The sequence below is a fragment of the Pyxicephalus adspersus genome, chromosome 3 (genome assembly GCF_032062135.1).
Source record: "Pyxicephalus adspersus chromosome 3, UCB_Pads_2.0, whole genome shotgun sequence".
In the NCBI taxonomy this organism is placed as follows: Eukaryota; Metazoa; Chordata; class Amphibia; order Anura; family Pyxicephalidae; genus Pyxicephalus; species Pyxicephalus adspersus.
This window is the reverse complement of record NC_092860.1, coordinates 60,120,195-60,127,301: the sequence shown is the minus strand read 5'-3', so window position 1 is coordinate 60,127,301 and position 7,107 is coordinate 60,120,195.

The following is a 7,107-nucleotide window of genomic DNA, read 5'->3' as shown; positions in this document are numbered from 1 at the left end:
TCCGGCTCAAACTGGCTGAGGTGCCAGGTTGAGGGACCAGGGGCCTAGATGTTACTTGCCCTGCTTCACAGAGCAACCTAGCTGGCCTGAGGGAGCTGCCTGTTGGTCTATAGACTGAAGACCTTGGGGTGGTAGTGGTGGTGGTGCTGCCAGCAGCAGCAGTGGGTAGTGATGGTGGTGGTGGTAGCCATTCTCCTTGGCTCCATGTGAAAAAAAGAAGTGAAAAAATAAAATGTTATGTTATGGGACAACAAACCCAAAACATTTTTTTGAGGAATAAAGTCAATGGTGTATTCTTACCTGTTCTTGTTCCTTTGTTCTTTGTTCTTTTTCCGTTTTTTTCCTTTTTTTTCTGCAAGTTTTGGTTTGCATGACCAGAATGACTAAGAAACTGCAAATTTATAGGGATACACACGCGCACACATGCGCACACACGCGCAAGCGTACGCGCAGATGCACGCAAATGAACAGGAGTTGTGTGGCAGCAAATCAATATGCAATTGAGTGCAAACGTCAGAGTAATGCATATGTACATAATTACATTCAAAAACCAATATGTGACTTTGAAAATGGGACAAAGGCAAACAGGGGGTTCAAGTAGTAGTTTGGAGTGGAAAACATGCAGACATTTGTCCTGAATATTAGTTTAAAAAAAATGACAAAACATTGCCGAAGATTTGCTAAACAGCAGAAACTGTCATTACAAACCAGGCACAAAAACATTGCAGCAAAAGATGAATAATGATGACAATAATCCTTTATTCAATTATTTGATTTCACAAATGCTTGGTGACAATTTTTTACAATTCATACTATTGTGAGATAGTATTGACCTGTAAAGGACTGTAGATACGCACAGAACAGAGAGCAGGTGTGCGCTAATTAATTGCTATGATCTCACCAGTGAGCTTAACAGATCCTCCTTAATCGCTCAGCTGAAATCTAATGAAGCATTAAAGATTCTAATTGACCTGTAAAGGACTGTAGATACGCACAGAACAGAGAGCAGGTGTGCGCTAATTAATTGCTATGATCTCATCAGTGAGCTTAACAGATCCTCCTTAATCGCGCAGCTGAAATCTAATTGCCTTAATTGGCAGATTCGCTACCCCTATTGCTCATTATTATCAAGGCAGGATTCCGGCTGGCAGTGAGGAGGCGAGTGTACAAGCGCACTCGACTCCGGACCGCGGGAACCCGGCTCGCTGGAAGCGCGAAAGTACGCGCGACCAGCAAGCGCGGATTTCATTGATGAATCAGGGCCACAGACTTTGTTGGAAAAGCTGTATGGTTAGGGCCTTCAAGTCCTGAACAGCACTAGGTTGGGCTGGATTGTTAGTAAAGGGATCCAACAGTGATTTAGAGGCCAATGCTTTATTTTTGCTGTTTGTTTTATTTTGCCTGTTTGTCCCTTGATGCACTTTAAACCTGCTGGCCCTGTTTCCTGTTTGAAACACCCCCTGTTGCTACGGGCGATCTCACTATAGATATAATTATAAATACATGTTGTGAGATCACCCGTAGCAACAGGAGGTGTTTCAAGCAGGAAACAGGGCCAGCAGGTTTTAAGTGCATCAAGGGTTTATTTCACTTAACACTGTTTCCACACAAAACAGGCAAAATAACACAAACAGCAAAAAGAAAGCCTGGCCACTTGGCCACTAACTCACTGTTAGTTACCTTAACTAGCAATCCAGCCTAACCTAGTGTTGTTCAGGACTCTAAGGCCCTAACCAAGAAATCAAGTGCCTACTTCACAGCCAAACATTCTTTTTCAATCGTAGCATAATTTAACACGCCTTTAACTTCCGACAATGGGGAACAATGTGGTGTTCTTCCCAATTTTGAACCTGGGATAGCACTGCTCCTAGTCTGACATCGGACTCATTCGTCCTCACCAAAAACTCTTTATAAAAGTCAGGAGAATATAGCACTGGCTCGCTACACAAAGCCTTCTTTAATGCCTCAAATGCAGCTTCGGCTTCTGGGGATCATTTAACCATTACTGATTCCTTCCCTTTTATCAAATTTGTCAAGGGAACGGCCTGGGATGCAAAGTGAGGAATAAAGAGCCTATAATAGCTGGCGATCTCCAAGAAAGCATGAACCTGCTTTTTATTAATCGGCCGTGGCTAATTCTGTATGGCCTCTACTTTCTATTCCTGAGTGTGCTGTCACAACGCCTACTTATGATGTATGTGTTGGTATGTTCCTGATCTCCCCCTTCTTTTACAGTTGGTTAGTATAGTCAACCTATTGTCCCTAGCAACAAGTATTCATTTGTTGTGTTAGTGTTTCCAGCAGTTACTAGTGTGTTCCAGTTTAGCAGTCTCTAGGCTGTAGAATTACCAGTTTTTACCTCCAGAACTCCGTTGTATTCTGTACATTCTTAAATTGGATTAAAGATACTAATGGAACTTACGGCAGTGTTTCTTGGCGAGTAAAACTACCTGTCATCGTGTATTCAGCAAGAAGGTATCCATCCGTACAGACCGGGTCTCAGGACGGGTAACTTGCATAAATCGACATTGGTGACAGAATAGTAAAAACTGATTCTGCAGGCCCTGGAGACATCACATACTCAAGGCATCAGTAAACTGGATTGCCCTATAGACTTTTTTGCACCTCTACAAGACAGACAGAAAAAGGGATCAGCAGTGTACAGAAGCAGTAAGTCAAGTGTTTACGTGTTCTGTGTGACTGCTATCAAGTTTATTCCCTACTTGGCTTTAAAGTGACATTAGTGAATTGCTGTAACAATTAACTGTCCATCATCTGCCTGCATAGTGCATTGCTAGGTGTCAAATTGCACCAGAAGTTAGAACCCATCTGAAAGCAAGTGGACCCCACTGATATTGGGAACGTGTGATTCACTGTGCCTTCCTCTTTGCAAAGTCTCTTAAGTTTAAGAACTTGTCTCCATTGCAACGCATATATAAACCTTGCCTGTTGGAGCCCTTGAACCTTGAGGAAGTTTTCCCTCCAGCTCAGAGCTCATTTGCAACAAAGTAGCTGTTTGGACTCCACTAGCTAACTAAACTGTTTAGCTGCCAGGGTTTCATAGACAGAAATGCATATCTACATATTCTATTTCATCAGAACACCTTAAATTGTGCAGGAATGGATTCACAACAGAAATGTGATGATATGCTCCCTATTTCTGCTCAAGATTCTAACCTAAAAGAAGCAGAACAAGCTTCTAAACGCCAAATCAAGCCATCTGTAAAACGCATAGAATTTTATGAGGCTCAAAAGGAAGAGATAAGTGTTGTCTTGTTAGAGCTATGGAAAAAAAACGAACATTATATAACCATTGCTGAAGAAGCCAGCAATACTGCACTGCAACTCAATGATGCCCTTACAAGACTCAGGAAAGCTTACGGCAATTACAAAAGACTTGCTGAAAAATATTCTTCCTTCTTGTCAAGTAATCGTATAGAAGAAGCATTAAAAGAACTGAAAGATTACACTAGTATTGACCAACAGAGGCAGATCATATTCTTACAAGCAACATCAAGGTTAGAATCTAGAATTGCACAACTGCATGATCCTGCATCCTGCTCTTCTATTTCCTCCAAGGGATCATCTAAATCACTGAGATCCTCTTCCCAGAAACCATCCTTAAGTAGCCAGTTAATCAGAGCCTGAGCAGAAGTGGAAGCAGCTAAAGCCAAAGCTCACTGCATCAAGAAAGAAGCAGCTCTCAAGGCTGAAGCAGCAGAAGCTGCACGCAGGCAAGCAGAGGCAGAAGCCCAGCTAGAAGTTCTCAAAAAAGAAAGGAAGGAAGCGACAGCCATGGCAAGATTATGCGCACTGGAGCAAATGGCTGAACAACAAGACCTAGGAGTATATTGTCCCATTTTGACGACAGCAGAAGATCCTGTTAAGCGGACTGCACAGTTTGTCCTGGATCAGAACATCAGAAACGCAACTATCCCTACAGTTGAGAATATGCCGTATGATTCTCCAGTGCCGCAAAAAGAATATGTCACGTCTTTCAACAGCAAGGTACCAAGAGAATCTGTGTGCACAAGGGCTGAGAAAAATGATATAGCTGATTTTGCCAAATACATGATTCCGCGTGAGCTCCCCAACACTGGACTCACAAGGTTCGATGATCGTCCAGAAAATTACAGAAGCTGGAGAGCTACATTCAAGGCAGTAATCAAGGACCTGGACATTGAGCCTATGGGAGAACTTGATCTTCTTATCAAGTGGCTAGGCCCTCGGTCTTCAGAACAAGCAAATCTTGTGCTAAGATATGTCTGGTTAAGGTCTTCCCTACAGGACAACCAGAGAAAGCTGTGAAAATGTATGCCATTTTAGATGACCAGAGTAACCGATCATTAGCAAGCCCAGAATTCTTTGACCTCTTCAGCATCGGGGGAGAGGCCCAATCATACACGCTGTGCACATGTGCAGGCCAAGTGAATGTGAAGAATCGTGTATGGATTTACAATAGCTCCCCTCTTTGAAGATGCGCAGTTCCCTCTTCCTGCACTCATCGATTGTGTTCAGCTACCAAACAACAGAGAAGAGATTCCTACTCCGGACGCAGCATGTCACCAACCTCATCTCAGGCGCATAGCTAACTACATTCCCCCTCTCCACAAGGGAGCAGAAATCTTAATTCTTTTGGGTAGAGACATACGCCACAAGGTACGCCAGCAGTGCAATGGACCTAACGAGGCTCCTTATGCACAAAGACTTGATTTGGGTTGGGTTGTCATTGGCGATGTCTGCCTAGTCAAAACACGAACAAATAATGTGAGTTCCTACAAGACAAACATAGTAGGAAATTGACGTATTTATTACACAAGACAATGCTCATGTCATTATCTTGAGAATCACAAGACTGATTCAAATCTAAAGCTACTCAGCAACATGAAGGAGGACATCTGTAATAAGATCATAACTCCTGCTGATCACAACAACACATGCTTTTAAACTACCTGTAATGACAATAAAATAGCACCCTCCATCAAACATAAGGAATTCACCAAGGAAATGGAGGATGAATTTGTTAAAGACAGCTCCAATAGCTGGACGGCACCTCTACCCTTCTGCAGCCCAAGAGCAATCCTTCCAAACAACCGAAAGCAAGCCATGTCTAAGTTTACAGCACTTAAGAGAACAATAAAAAACAAACCTGACATGGAAAAACATTTTGTGGCATTCATGCAAAGAATATTAGACAACAATCACGCAGAACCAGCTCCAGCATTGAAGAAGAGTGAAGAGTGCTGGTATCTCCAATTCTTTGGAGTCTATCACTCTCGCAAGCCAGGGAAGATCAGAGTTGTCCTTGACTCAAGTGCACAGTTCAAAGGTACTTCTCCGAATAATGTTTTTCTTACAGGTCCAAATTTGACTAACAATCTTAGAGGAGTGTTGGCACAGTTCAGGAAGGAACCTGTTGCGGTAATGGCCGATATCCAGCAGACGTTGCATTGTTTTGTCATACAAGAAGACCACAGAAATTATCTCCGATTCCTATGGCATGGCAACAATGACCTCAATGATTACATCATAGAATACAGCATGAGGGATCACGTCTTCGGTATCAGCCCCTCTCTATCAGAAGCGAAATACGGATTGAGAAGAACAGCTCAAGAAGGTGAATTGGAGTTCGGTGCTGATACCAGACCTTTCATAGAAGGAAACTTCTATGTGGATGATGGCCTCAAGTAGTGTTGGTCGAATAGCTCACTATTCGATTCGACAGCTATTCGGCCGAATATAGCAAAAAAATTCGGGTGGTCGAATTCGAATTCGAATCCCATTAAAGTCAATGGGAGAAAAATTCGGGTTTGTTTCAGCACATTTCAATGTGTTTTATGCATCATGCATGTTTGCACATTTCAATGTGTTTTATGCATCATGCATGTTTGCACATTTCAATGTGTTTTATGCATTATGCATGTTTGCACATTTCAATATGTTTTATGCATCATGCGTAATATGTTGGCGCTATATAAATCCTGTTTAATAATAATAATAATGCATGTTTGCACATTTCAATGTGTTTTTACGCTGCTTCTCATATTACTCAGCCTAAGAACTTACCATCTTTAATCCTTCACATGTCCTAAACCCTTGTTTGCAACTACTTGAAATGTTGAGGATCCTACTAGCTACTACTCAACCACATTTCTTGGAGGTTGTTGCAGTGCACTTCAAATGCTTGTAATTTGGTGGCCTGGGATTTATTAGATATTTTGGGACTAGTGTCCTCAAAGGCTGCAAGATATGACATGCAGAATTCCCACACACAGATATCACACTGTGCTCACGATGTCGTTACACATGCCCACAGAGTGGATTTATTTTATCAAGCAGTTTTTATATAGAAGCCACAGCACAGCTATAGAATGGGGGAGGGACAGCCTGTGTCCCCATCTCATTCTAGCTCATCTTCTCACTGCCCAGCTCTTATCGGCAGCTGGAATCCTCTGCACGGATGACAGCTGAGAATGGAGCGTCGTCTATTGTTTTTTCAATGGATTACAGCCGCAGATAAGAGCTGGGTAGAGGTCCACACACCTAAAGTTGGCTGTTCACAACTTTGTACTTGCACATATTTTGATGTGTGTATGTATGCTTTGTAAGAATCTTCAGGATTCTACCCCATTAAGGTAGATCATTTGAAGAGCACTAATTTGCCTCCTCCCTGGAAATTATCTTTCTTTGTCCGGAGGACAGTGGAAGACTTCTGCTAGAATGTCCTCTGGCTAGCCTCCAAGGCACATTATTCTACTGTCCCACATAGATATTCCCGTGTTTTGTATTTCTCTACTTTTTTTAAAGCTTTTTTTTTTTCACGTGTCAACAAAATAAATCCACATGTACTCCATTATCTGACCCAGTGCAAAAGTGCTTACATTTTGCCCCTAGATTGTATGTATGTCTGGCACTTACTAATGCTTCACTAAAACCGTATAAACAGAGTTTACATCTAGAAGCACAATTATTGGTTTTACAATGGTTTAACTAGGATTATGATTAGTGGGGTGGCAACTGGAAGCTTCTTAGTAATAGTATACCCATATATATCTACACACAATATTAACAAACAAACAGTTTACATTTGCAACCAAACTATGTCAA